General features: G+C 35.9%; 1 pseudogene; it reads right to left on the minus strand.

The window, feature by feature from the left end:
* Positions 1-13,261: 13,261 nt before the first annotated feature.
* Positions 13,262-14,663, minus strand: LOC101032316 (ras-related protein R-Ras2 pseudogene; annotated as a pseudogene).
* Between the last annotated feature and the right edge of the window lie 377 nt (positions 14,664-15,040).

Below are 15,040 nucleotides of genomic sequence, written 5' to 3' on the forward strand. Positions count from 1 at the left end.
CAAGCAAACAAAAGGCCCCCAAGCTATCAGACCACACTCTCACCCCAACTCCCCTCTTTAAAAAGCAGTTGTTATAAATAACAAGCCATTTTTAAATATCACTATCTCCTGAGAAAATATATCTCACTCTGGCTAGTTCTCTGTAAGAGGCAACTGGAGAGAGGATAATGTGTAGTCAGGCCTCCAGTGACTCAGGACTCAACTTTCTGCCCTTCCCCTTTCACTATGAGTTAGATGGGATTTTTTTCCTGTGAGTACCCATCTCAGGATAGTCATAGATTCAGCTCTGCTTATTTAGAGCCAGGAAAGAGTTTTCTGTCTTTCCTCTTAAATACTAGAATGACCTTAGCCTGGTCAGGGAGGGTTTTTCCAGTTGAAGAAAGCTCATAGAGATTATCAGGGAAATTGATATGCTAGACATTAATTGCTGTGATTGCCTGGCTCACAGTGATTCCTCAGACTCTGATGCTCCTTATCTTTGCTAATTCTTCTACCCTCATTCCTATTGTAGCACATGGTCCAATGGGAACTGTTTGCTCTTGTCTCCATGGCTATGGGAGGCTAAACATGGGCTCATGGCTCAAGCTAGGTGCTATGGTCTGAGTGGTTGTGTCTTCCCAAAATTCCTATATTGAAATCCTAACTCCCAGGGTGATAGTATTAGGAGTTAAGGCGTTTTGAGAGGTTATTAGGCCATGAGGGCAGAGCCTTCATGAATGGGATTTGTGCCCTTATAAAATAGAGCCAAGTGAGCTTGTGTGTTCCTTCCACCATGTGAGGACACAGCCAGAAGATACCATCTGTGAACCAGGAAGCAAGCCCTCACCAGACACTGAATCTCTGGCACCTTGATCTTGGACTTCCCAGACTCCAGAACTGTGAGAAACACGTTTCTACTGTTCATAAGCCACCCAGTTTATGGTCATTGTTATAGCAGCCCAAATGGATTAAGATACTAGGCCAATCACAGTCCTTCCTGGGATTGCTAAAACTGGAGCAGTAAGTAATAAAGATGTGAATATAGAAGTACCAGCAGCCATTCCCTGCCCTCTGTAATATGAGGAAAACTGTGCAACAAAGAAAAGCAGAAACAGCAAGAGACACAGAACAAGTCCTAATGACATTCAAGTCCTTGGTTCCAGTTATTGAAATTCCTGGAGCTATTGTAAGCCCTGCCTTTTCCAGAGGAAGTTGTTTAATCTTGAATTGACTCTGGGGGGTCACCAGTATCCTTCCAAGACACTGTTTTTATTGACCAATTTTAGTTGGATTTCTGTCACTCACAACAAAGAATTCTGACTTCCTAGGAAATGAATAGCCATCTTGAATTCAAACAAGCAGTGTGAGGGTCCAGAGTCGTCAGAGCCCCAGCCTTTGTCCCTGCCACACGTAGTGCGAGAAGTTGCCCCCCATTTTGCACAGCAGAAACTAACATGAATCCTGAAGCTCCTGTCTATAATGAGCTCCTTATTTTGGAAGACGAGAATGATTTTTTTTGCTGTTTTTTTTTTCCCTATTAACATTGAAATCATTCTTAATTTTCAGTTCTTTCATTATTTTCTCTTTTAGTGACTTTAGCTTTTTAGAGGCGTTCTCAATATGGCATACATTTTCCCATAAGTTAACAATCATTACCGAAACCAAAACTAATGCATAAACACTTTCTCCTCAGAGACCTGAGAAATCTTTTGATTTTGTTTTTTTCTGTCAAGAGTATCTGGGAAGAAAATTAATGGTTTTATTCTCTTTCGAAAGCCTGAAGCCTACCTGAGGAACCCACTGACCAAGGATAAGAGAACTCTGCTTGTTGGGATTTTGACTTAGTTGGTAGCAGGGAGTAGACAGGGATAGGGATAGATTTATATCTTCATCAACTGTAGTTTCCCAAATATGAACTGGTGCCTTCTATCACAACCCTGCTGTTTGGTCTTGTGATCCAGAATCCACTAATGTGATCTCACTTGTCAGTGTCTATAGAATTAACCTCACTAAGGTTTAAAGGTAAGAAGACAGAGGGGGGGGCACAGAAATATACCAATATTTATGAAAATTAGGTCAGCTCATTCTGGCTACTTTGGGCTAAGTCTCTTCAGGCGTGATTAGTGACTTGCTACCAAGGAGCCTGATTTTCCCAAGCCACATTGTATAGAATTTTGTCTTGTGTTTCACTGCAGAGGTCTCTCCACTCTCATGTTTGTATTTTTCTTTTTCTGTTGATAACGTGATTGAATCCTTTTCAGGCAACTTTCAGCATCTCCCCATGTTATTAAAAACCACCCTCTTTGAATGCTATAAAGTGTTCTATCTATAGAGATGAAGGCATTTAGGCACTGGGTTCTTGGTGTCTCAATGGTACCAGACACAGAGGAGACTCATTAAAAATTTAGCAAAGAATGAATTTAATGTTTTGAGACCATAATTAATGCCAGAAAGAGACACAGAAAGGAAGTATGGCTGCTTCAGGCATATTTTATTTTATTTATTATTATTATTATTATTGTGTATGTTTTGTGGTCTCACTCTGTTGCCCAGGCTAGAGTACAGTGGCATGATCATGGCTCACTGCAGCTTCATCCTCCTGGGCTCAGGTGGTCCTCCCACCTCAGCCTCCCGGGTAGCCAGAAATTCAGGCGCATGCCAACATGCCTGCTAACTTTTTGTATATTTTGTAGATATGGGATTTTGCCATGTTTCCCAGGCTGGTCTTGAACTTCTAGGCTCAAGCAATCCTTTTGCCTCAGACTGGTAAAGTGTTGGGATTACAGGCATAAGCCATTGTACCTAGCCAAGGCTTATTTTAAAATGAGTGGGACTTAGTATTTTGGGGCCACAGACCCATTTCAGATCTGAGGAAAGGGGCAAACACTTTCTCCCAGAAAGTTCACAATACATATTAAGTTTGCTTATAATTTTAGGAGGTCCATTGGCCTAAGAATGTGTAAATTTTTGGTTATAATTCTTACCCCTCCAACATTTATTTTAAGTTCATGGGTACATGCTCAGGATGTGCAGGTTTGTTACACAGGTAAATGTGTGCCATGGTGGTTTGCTGCACAGATCATCCCATCACCTAGGTATTAAGCCTGGCATTTATTAGCTATTTCTTCCTGATGCTCTACCTCCTCTCAACCCCACCCTCTGACAGGGCCCAGTATGTGTTTCCCCAACATGTCCATGTGTTCTCATCTTTCAGCTCCCATTTATAAGTGAGGACATGAGATATTTGATTTTTTTGTTCCTGTACTAGTTTGATGAGGATAATGGCTTCCAATTCCATCCATGTCCTACAAAGGACATGATATCATTCCTTTTCATGGCTGCATAGTATTCCATGGTGTATATGTACCACATTTTCTTTATCCAGTCTATAATAGATGGGCATTTAGGTTGATTCCATGTCTTTGCTATTGTGAATAGTGCTGCAATGAACATAAATGTGCATATGTCTTTATAGTAGAATGCTCTATATTTCTTTGTGTATTTACCCAGTAATGGGATTGCTGGGTCAAATGATATTTCTGCCCCTAGGTCTTTGAGAAATTACCATGCTGTCTTCCACAATGGCTGAACTAATTTGCACTCACAACAACAGTGTAAATGCCTGGCTTTTTCTCTGCAACTTTGCCAGCAACCTTGTTTTCTGATTTTTTAGCCATTCTGATTAGTGTGAGATGGTATCTCATTGTGGCTTGATTTGCATTTCTCTAATGATCACTTATGTTGAGCTTTTTTTCTTATGCTTCTTGGCCATGTCTATGTCTTCTTTTGAATAAATGTCTGTTTATGTCATTTGCCCACTTTTTAATGGTTTGTTTTTTTCTTGTAAATTTGTTTAAATACCGTATAGATGCTGATGTTAGACCTTTGTCAGATGGATAGATGGCAAAAATTTTCTCCCATTCCATAGGTTGTCTTTTTATTTTGATAATAATTTATTTTGTTGTGCAGAGATCTTTAGCTTAATTAGATCCCATTTGTGAATTTTTGCTTTTGTTGCAATTGCTTTTGGCATCTTTGTCATGAAATCATTACCCGTGTCTATGTTCTGAATGGTATGCCTAAGTTATCTTCAAGGTTTTTTAAAAATAGTTTTGGGTTTTATATTTAAGTCCTTAATCCATCTTCATTTGATTTTGTATTATTATTTTGACGTATGTTCCTTCAATATCTAGTTTATTGAGTTTTTAACATGAGGGGATGTTGAATTTTAGGTTATAAATTTCTATTGAAGCAGAACATTAAGTAATATAGAAAAATATTCATAGTTATTGGGAAGTGACTTTGGGGGCTAATTTCTGTTCACATAGCCCTTCAATTTTCCCTAGCCTATGGTCATGATTTAAATAAATTAAGCATTCTTTAAAACAGTCAATTAAAATAAAAAAGGAAAAAAGTGCCCCAAGTATTGGGTGGTCAGAAAAAAAAAAAAAAAAAAGACCAACCAAGGAAAAGAATATTAGTTCTTCCTCCTATAGAGTTCCACTCCTTATTCAAGTTAGAAGATTCTTACTATATCCATACACTCAGGCTGAATATGACTGTCAAAATTGGTAACATTATTGACTCCCTTATAACAAGATTTTATCATCTGAATCTGAACACTTGCATGTTCTGTGACTCTTTTTTATTTTTTTTAAAGCTAAGATAAAATATTTTGTGGAGGAAAATCCCTTATAAGGTCACTGACATTGGCTTTACCCTTTCTTATTTCACTTAAAGTTTAATTACTGTAATCAGAATCAAGAAAAAACTTCTCGAGCATTATGCTTTGATAACTCTGTTTTCTGAGAACCAAGAAGAAAACACAAAATGATATGGAATAATAGGAACATAAGTTTAAAGCTAAAGGTATACTAATCTATCCTGAGTAGCTAAAGGTATACTAATCTATCCTGATTTGTATACCTTTAGCTTTAAACTTACGTTCCTATTATTCCATATCATTTTGTGTTTTAAATTTTCCACAAATTTAAAAAACAGAGACACAAAGGTAAATGTAACCTTTCTAAGATCTCTATGACTTGTCCAAGGTCTCCATAACAGATTCTTCACTCTTTCTACATTCAAAAATTTATTCATTCACACATTTCACCATGTGTCATTGTAACTCCAAGAGTAGGTATATTTTCCCATCATATTATTGGTGGACTCAGCCATGTGATCTGTTCTGGCCAGTAAAATATTTAGTAGAGACTTTAAGTATGCTTGCATGATTTGGTTTAGACTCTTGTACTTTTGCTATTAAACCATGAGAAGATATTTCATGTAGATGCTGGACTTAAAAGTTAATGATGACAACTCATATCTACTCAAAAATTAATGAGAACATGTGGAGCAGACCAAATCTGAACCTGAAGCGTGGAGTACAGGCAAGTCCAGCCAGAAGCATTATCATATCCAAGATCAGATGAGTAACAGGCAACATGCAGATGCAAAGAAGAAAAGAATTTGCTATTTTAATCTTCTGAGATTTCAGAGAGCTATTGTTATGCAATAGTAACACAGTGAAAAAGTGACTAATCACGTCTCATAAAATTAGCAATGATAAAATATTCTAACTTTTTTTTTCAAATGGTTGGATTGACTGCAGTTTGGTTTACTTGTATATACCAGAAAAACTCAAACAGTAGTGGCTTAGTCAAAATTGAATTTTACCTGTATTAGAAGAAAGTCTAGGGTTAGGCAATTCAGATGTAGTTTAGTGATTCCAGGAGGAGATTAGGCACTTTTCAGTGCACGGCTCAACCATCTCTAGGATATGGCCTTGCTTCAATGGCCCATGTTTGCCAGTAGACCTGCTGCCATTATATCCAACATCCAGTAAGAATAAAAGAGAAAGAAAGCAATGATGCATGCTCTTTCTTTTAAGGAGGCTTCCTGAACATTCCACAGAGTCCCCACTGAATTTTATTGTCTAGAACTTAGTCTAAGTACTATGCCAAGATGCAAAGAGGCTGTGAAATATGGTCTTTAGCTGGGCAGTAAAGCACTAAGTAAAATTATAGGGTTCTATTACCAAAAGAAGAGGGAGAATATATATTTTGAAGCAACTGGCAGTTTCTACTATAATGAACAAAGAGTTATTCCCCTATAGGAAGTAGCCAATATCTGAAGTATCCAAATCAGATGGATGACAATAAAAACATTAGTAAATTTTAATGAAATAAATCATCAAAAGGAATGAGCGATAACCATGGATTTGATTATGCCATTTATTTGAAATTTGTTTTCTTGTCAATATGATGGTTTGTTATACATTATAAATGTTTGCAGTTCCATGCAGTAAATAGTACTGAGCACAGCAATGTGAAAAGCATTGTGCTTGGAACTGTTAGGGTTCAAATATGAATAAGACACGGTCCCAAGCTTTATGAAATTTAAACTCTGGAGGAAGACACTGTAGCCAAACCATTGAGTTTACCAACTGTACTGGACATTTTTCTTACAAACAGACAGCTTTCTGCTTCAAGTATCTTGTCTCTTGGCTTCTTTCTCTGAAGGCCTTTTCCTTTGCCTCTGAGACTTATCCATCACACTAGTAGAATAGCTCCAGAACTTTCTGAGATTTAGTTCTTTTGGAGGAGGGATAGGGGAGCATCCTGTGCACTGTAGGATGTTTACCTGAGACCCTGGCTTCTACCCACTAGATGTCAGTAATACCCCCAGTTGTGGCAAATGAAAATGTCTCTATGCTTCACTAAATTTCTCGCCCTGGGTGGGGAGAAAAATTGCTCCCAGTTGAGAATTTTAAGGGAATTCTACCAGTCAAGTTTTTACAATTTGAAAACCAAAATATAATTAGTAGCATTATTGTGGTTACTGAAGAGATTGAGTTTTTGAAAAGCCTTGACTTTATAATAGATAATCAAAGGTTAAAAATTAATTGAAGTGTATAAAAAGCAGTCATAATACAAAATATTGTGAATATGACCTAAATTTTATTGATTTAAATAGAGAATATTGATGCATAGATACTATCTATCTATTCTGAATGTAAATCTAATGAAATAACTGAGACCAGATTTAAGAGCCCATGATAAAAAGATAAAAACTGGATTAAACATAAGAAAAGTATTTCAAGATTGGGATAACAGGAAGAACAGAACTATTATCCCTGAGAGAAGAGAAGCAAATGAAATGAGCCCTACAATTTCAGCTTTCTGCCTAAAGACATATTCCACATGATGGTACTGGTAGGGAAACCCAAGCAAAGCACAGTGGTATCTTGGAGCTGAGAAAACTTCTTCAACCTGATAAAGGATTTCTATGAAGATGGAACATTTCCTCATGTTCCTAAGATCAGGAACATGACAAGAATGTCTGCTCTCTCCATTTCTAGCAAACATTTACTGGAATTACTAGTCAGTGTATTAAGCATGAAAAAGAAATAAAAGCCATAGATATTGCAAAGAAATGTATAAAAAATTATATTTGCAGACAAAATGATCATATACATAGAAAATCCCCAAATATATACAAAATATTAATTGTAATTGAGTGGCTTTAGTAAGGTCCCCAAATGCAAACTAGCATACAAAAATCAATTGCATTTCTATATATTGTCAGCAAACCATTGGAGGTATGTTATAAAACATTCCAAACAAGAGTATCAAAACATGACACTTCAAGAGATAAATATAACAAAACATGCACAACATCTGCTTCTGAAAACTACAGAACGTCACAGAGATTAATTTTTAAAGACATGCATAAATAGAGAATTATGCCATTATTCATGGGTTTGAAGATCCAATGCAGTTGACAGTCTCCCAAAATTGATTTGTAGATGGAAACTAAACCATATCAAATCCCAAAATGTTTTTTGTTAGCTATTGGCAAGCTGATTATAAAATTTATATGTAAGTGCAAAGGACCAAGCAATTCTGGAGAAGAAGAACCAAGTTAGAGGACACATACTACTCAACTCTAAGATTTATTATAAAGGTAGATCAGTCAGCAGTGAGCTGTTAATGAAAGAATAAATAAATAAATGGAACATAATGGAGAGTTCAGAAATAGCCTCACATATCTATGGTCAATTGATTTTCAAGAAAGGTAGAAGGTAATCAAATGGGGAGGACAGTCTTTTAAAAAATAGTACCAGAACAAATGGACACACATACGAAAAAAAATTAACCTGGACCTTTTCTCCATACCACATATCAAAATTAATTAGAAATCAATCATGGATATAAACACAGGAAATAAAACTCTAAAATATTTTTAAGAAAGCATAGAAATAAATGTTTCTGAATCCAGGATGGTCAAGAGAAACAAAAAGCAGGAGCCATAAAAAGAAATGATAAATCAGTGTTTATTGAAATAAAAAAAAAGCTGACTCTTTAAGAGACCTTGTCAAGAAAATGAACAGGCCAGCCACAGAGCAGAGAATATGTTTACATTATATATATTTGACCAAAAGATTTGAATTTGAAATAGGTAGCTTTTATAATTTATAATTTTATGATTATTTTATAACTATTTATTTTAGAATTAAATTTATAATTTTAATACTTTTATAATTATTATATTATTATTTAATTATATGTAATTGTTATATGATTATTTTATTATTATATTACATAATTTTATAATTAAATGTATAATTTATATAAATTATGTAATTATAAATAAATTACTTTTATAATTTATAAAATAACATTTATAATTTAATAATATGAACAAAGCAATAAAAATAGATACTTTACTGAAGAAGATACAATAGCCTATGAGCACATGAAAAGATGTTTGATGTCATCAGGAAAATAAAAATTACAACCACAATAAGGGGCCACTATATATCCAGTAAAGTGGCTAAAATTTTTAACTCTAACAATATTAATTATTGAAAAGATATAAATAATTAAAATTCTCATACATTGCTAGAAGAAATGGAAAATGGTCTAATAATTGTGATAAAGAGTTTGTCAAATTTTTATATAGTCAATAAAAGGTACAATACCTATTAATAACAAAGAGACTAGCCCTGTAGTCACATATAATATCAAGTGGAAACTAGCTATAATGGTAGATGAGCAAACAATAACCAAGAAGGAGTGCTTAAAAGTATTTGAGTTAGCCAAATATCTTAAAGAGAAATGTGTGGTTTCATTCTTGTACCTCAAGAAATCAAACTGTTATAAGGCTTTACAAATTATAATACTAATAAAAAATGTTAAAAAGATGTAAAAATGCTAATAGACCAGGTCAATACATTATGACAAGAAGACATAGATAACACTGCTAACCAATGAAGACTTTAGAAATGCATCATTTTAAGAGAGACAACTGGTTGTAAAATTTAACCACAAAAAGTAGCCATTATTCTGATTTTCAATCTACTTGAAAGAAACAATTAAGTTCTAGTCTCCATCCCATAATCAAATGATTGCTAACCCCAATCCTATGACCTTGGTTTGAATAAAGTCATTTGTTTGTTTTTGTGTCTGTTTGTTTTTTTAGCACAAAAGATTACCACTTCTAGAAATGTTATTCAAGCATAGTATTAGTAAAACTTTAGGAAGATACAAAATTAAGGATAGTAATAACATTATACAACAACAAAAGAAATATTGAGACTATTAAACTCATTATTTTAGAATAAATTCAAAGGTATGCAAAATAATAAGTTTTATAGTCCTTGTATTTGTGTATATTTTATCTGCTATTTAAGATGTTTAGTTATCCTAAATGTGGAACTACTGTTTATCTTCTTAAAGTAAATTTACTTAACCAAATTTACCACTGATGTAAATATATGAGCTTAGTAATAAACTAATATTTGAATTTAATAAGCTAAAAATTAAACAAAGTGCAAATACTTTTGATTGTTCCTTTCCATACACGAAAGCCCTTACACAAGAAAAGACATTATAATCAACTACAAATATATAGAGCTAACTAATACATTCAGCTCAAAGTTAAACACCTAGTTCCTGGCACAGAGCCTGACATTAGTAAGAATTTGATACATATTTGTTAAATGAATATTACAAGGTAAACTGTGGCAAAGGAAATGAATTAGAGTTCTGGGTATACAAGCCATGACAGGACTTACAAATGTGTATTTTTCTTCTTTTTTCCTTTTTAGTAATCTTTATCCTACCACGGGATAAATGTGTGTTTTCTAATAGCAACACAGAAGCACGATGGATAGCAAAGAGAAGCTAAACTAGAATGTTCTCTTTTAAAAAAAAAGCACAATTTTACTAACTTATATTTGGAAAATTACTAATCAAATGTAATAAAAAATTGAGACAGTAGTTTTCTTTGGAAAGAAAAGAATCCTAATACCAAATCTAGTACTTGGTAAACTAGATTAGAATATACCTTTGCCACTACATTTAAAAAGCCAGCAAAGCACACTGCCATGTGTGTACCTATGCAACAATCTTGCATGTTCATCACATGTACCCCAAAACCTAAAATGCAATAAAAAAAAAAAAAAAAAAAAAGCCAGTCACCATGACAGTGTTAAAATACATATTGCAATGAAAAAGTGAGCTGGCTACATTTTTTTCACATACTTCTAAATTTGTTCCTTATTTTAGAAACCAGGAACAAGTATAGATCACAATGCGTTTAAAGGTTCCAATCTTTTTTCTTATATAATGACCTCTAGAGCAATGTTGTGTTAATTACTAACTCAACTACTTTGAAAAGAAAATACATTTCAAATATGTACAAGCATATGGTAGATATTGTATGTCAAACTTAGCTTTCAGAGATACAGTCTTGTATTTCAAAGAATATAAAATCTCACAGGGAGAAGACATAGTATTTCTGTATTATGTATAATCAACAAACATAAATCTTGAAAAATGCTATGTATCAATTAAAATATAAACACTAAATTAAGGTTTTAATTTTCCTAATACTCAGCTCACCAACAAAACTTGTTTTGCATAAGTTCAGACCTTTGACGCATCAGGAATTGTTAATACTTATCAGTATCACTGAACTTCGCTTTTTTTTTTTTTTTTTGGAGCTGGTGAGTTTTGCTGAAAGGGATCCATAAAATCAATTCAGTACCTGTAAGAATGGTGACCATTCCACTTTGGTGAGCTATTTTGGTCAATGAAAATCTCTCAAGCATTGTCATTTGCTTTGGCCCCAGAATTACTCAACATTACCAAAGTTGTTGAAATTAAAATTTCCAGTATCTTTGTGTTTCCTGTCCACTTCTCTTTAGACTTGCTTAAATGCACTTCTTTTGCCTCAACAGGTAGCTTTTAGGAAGTTGTATGTTCAGGAAAACAAATATTTTATTAGATAAGAAGAGGCTTAAGTGAAATATTGTCAAATGCTAAGAAGGCCCATTTCATCATTATGATCAAGTCTCGTCTATATCTTATAATATCTATTACCTACTTTTCCTCCTTCCCCCATTCTCAGGCCCTTGTTACCTGTACTGTTTTTTCCTGGATATTTTAACTAGCTTCCTGTGGCAGAGGCTTGTAACTACATACTATTTTCCAGTTATTCCTTAATAATAGAACCCCAGATTTATCTTGAGTGGCAATGTACCCAGCTAGTAAAATCATTTCCTAGCCTCTCTTGTAGCTAGGCATGTCCATGTGATGAAGTTTTTTTGCCAATGAACTTAACTCTCATGAACTCCAGTGAAGATGGAATCAAAAATGATACAGAAGACTTTCTGGAAGACTTCCTGAAATCTGCTAGGAATTGAGCCCATTTTGCCCTCCTCCATCCTCCTTCCCGCTGCATATAGAATGGTAGTAATGGTCAGTGTGCCACTAGCCATCTTGGAAATCAGCACTAATGTGATGAAAGAACTGTAGACACCAGATGACCATGAATCCATCATACTGGCTAGTCCTACTGCTGACTTCTCTGACTTGTTTTACTTGAAATAAAAGCAAACTATGGAGTTACATTGGCAAATGGATGGCAGGCTCAAACAGATTCACTGAGAACAGTTTAATGAAGGGACTCCGCAAGGGTGTGAGCAGGGTTAAGGCAAATCAACAAGGGACAGCAAAGCATCCTGCTTTAGCTGCAGCAAGGAAACCTGTTTGCCCCTGGGCCAAGAGACAAGAGAGAGAGCAGATCCCAGGTTCCTGATAGGAGTTCCTTATGGCCTTCAAGGTAACACTCCCAGCAGGGAGGGACTCAGGATAATAATCACTCTGGCCTGGTTCTCTACCTGCACTCATTTCTCCTGCTGTGTTTCTTATGGCCAAAATCAATAATAAGTTACAGGGTAAAAGTGGCCTGTTTAAATGGTCCATAAAATTTAGCCATTAGAAGCACAAGGCAGGGTAGAGAAGGATAGAAAGCAAATCTGGAGAAACAAAGAGAAAATGTCCAGCACAATTGCCTAATTACCTTCCTGCTTTCAAGCTCTCCTTCGCCCTCCACACCGTCCCCCCAAATATTCACCCACATTTTACTATTATCTTCTTTTTTTTTTTCTTGTGATAACAGATCAATTTTAATGCTAGCACCTGAAGCTATACAAGGGTATGCTCTATAAACTTCATGGGACTGTTGTACACACTTGATAAAGTGACAACTGTGCAATACCACTTAGCATCTCAAAATCAGGAACATACTATTGAATTGCTTAAACACAATCCACAGAATTAAAAACAAAATCAGATGCCATCCACAGTTATACTAATTGTCCATTAAAAGCTTACACTTAATACTTGATATAACAATCAATATCTAGCAGGGAATATTAAAAGTGATTTCAGAGTCTCATCCTGTTGTACTCTATTGGGAAGGTTTCTTGAGTAGATATGTAACTGGCCAAAGATGGGTACAACCAAGACCAGACCAGCAAGTAAAAGTTCTACCACAGTTTCTATAGTTTCCACTTGTTTTTCTTTGTCAGTTAAAAGTGAACAGTGAGAATTAAATACTTATCTTTACATATACACAAGGTATGCTGTGAAAGCATATCTGCTTACAAACATATAAAAATACTTGTTAACTAGTTTGATAAGAAAATAATGTATAAAAAGTATATAGCAAAAACATTAATCATCTCTGACCCCAGAAAGATCAATTCCATATTTTATATTACATCAAACAAAAACAGTTTTAGTTTTTCGAATCCCTTATCCAGAAATACTTGAAAAGGAAGACAGAAACTATTTTTACCTTTAGCATGGCTGTGAAAAAGAGTTAAATTAAAAAAATCAAGTACACTGAAATGTTTTAAGTCCTGAATGAGTCCAAATATTTGACCACGTAGAATATTATCATCTTCAAGAGTAGGAGTAATAACACAGGCTTTTATGAGCAGTTTTTAATCCATAAATACAATAGGCATTTTGGTATTTTGGCCACCAGAAAACAAAAGCTGTAGTATCAGTAAAGGTCTGAGATGTTTCACTTTTGTAGATTCAATTCAGTGTATTTAAGGTTAACAAAGGCTGACATTGAAATTTATAAAGATAGGCAAAAATTCACATTAAAAAAAAATCCCTATACTTCTATTTAGAGTAACTGTAGGCAGTATGATTCCAAAAGTTAAAAATTATTTCGCAACCTGTGGCTTCGGCTTGGCAAACAGCTTAGATTCCAAAACTGATTCATCTCTATTAAAATGTAAGCACTTAAAAAAAGAGCATGTCTGTGTATATAGACACGTATTTTAAAGGAATCAGATAATCTTTGAAGCAGCCTTAGTGTTTCCTTTAAATTTGTCTGGAAATGACCATTGTATTAGCTTCACGGAAAGGACTGACTAGCCAGCTTCTTGGTCTAAGGCTAACATGGTGATCATTTGTCTAAGGCTAGAAAGGTACCAAATAAGATGTAAACTGAGGAGAGGAAGAGGAGATGAGGGCTTTTCCTGGCAGTTGGTAGCTAAAATTGAAAGGATTCTAGAAAATGACACAATGGCAGCCTTTCTTGTCTTTTTCTTTCCGTGTCTGTTCTGGTGAAGGAGGACATTCCTGCTCTTGAAATTTCCTGATAACCCGGACAAGTTCATGGAAAGCTTGATCTACATTCATCCTAATCTTTGCTGATGCCTCCATGTATGTGCTAACTGTTGTCCTTCTTCCTGTGTTACCTGTCTTTGATGATCCAGATCTGCTTTATTACCAATTAAAATCATTGGAAACTCATCGCGATCCTTTACTCTGAGAATTTGTCTTTGAAACTTATAGATTTCTTCAAAACTGCCTCTATCTGTGACTGAAAAGACCAACAGGGAGCCCTCGCCAGCCCTCATACATTGTTCTCTCATGGCTCCAAACTCTTCTTGTCCTGCTGTATCCAAAATATCTAGCCGCGCTGCTCTGTCATCTATCACACACTGCTTTGTGTAAGAATCTTCAATGGTTGGATCATAATCTGTTACAAAATAGGACTGGATGAACTGGATGGTGAGCGCCGACTTCCCCACGCCGCCACCGCCGACCACCACGAGCCGGTACTTCTCCTGGCCGGAGCCGTCCCGCCAGCCGGCCGCGGCCATGGGGACGCCACAGAGCCCAGCCTGACCGTGCCAAGCCGCCGCTGCCGCCCGCCCTAGGCCCGGCTCCGGGGACGTGTGCGGCCGGCGGGCAGCGGGCGAGCGGCCGGGCGGGGGTCGCGGGTAGCGGGAGGTGTCGGGAGGGCAGGTCCGCGCGGCGGCGCGGCGCCAGGAGCTGACTGGGTACCGCCCGAGGTGCGGAGCTACTATTATCTTCTTGAAGTAGAAACCAATGTTATCATTTTCCTCCTTTGCTAAAAATTCTTCAGGATATACTACTGGTCTAACAAACCAAGTCCAAACTCCTTAACTGAGTATGTAAGGATAACACCATCTTGCTACAGTCTACTTTTCCAAACTGATTTGTCTGCAGTTTCCTACATGTATCATATGCTGCAATGAAACCATAAGAATCACCATTCCAAACACAGCCTGGTCTTTCCCATTTCCTCTGCCTGTGTTCTTCTTAGCTTAAAGGGCAGGACACTGCTTTCTTACTTTATTACCTTAACACCCTCAACCTATTTTAAGACATAGCTCGAAGTGTCATGTACTCTAAGAACACTTTCTGACACCCTGAGATAGGTC

The sequence above is a fragment of the Saimiri boliviensis genome, chromosome 3 (assembly GCF_048565385.1).
Source record: "Saimiri boliviensis isolate mSaiBol1 chromosome 3, mSaiBol1.pri, whole genome shotgun sequence".
NCBI lineage: Eukaryota > Metazoa > Chordata > Mammalia > Primates > Cebidae > Saimiri > Saimiri boliviensis.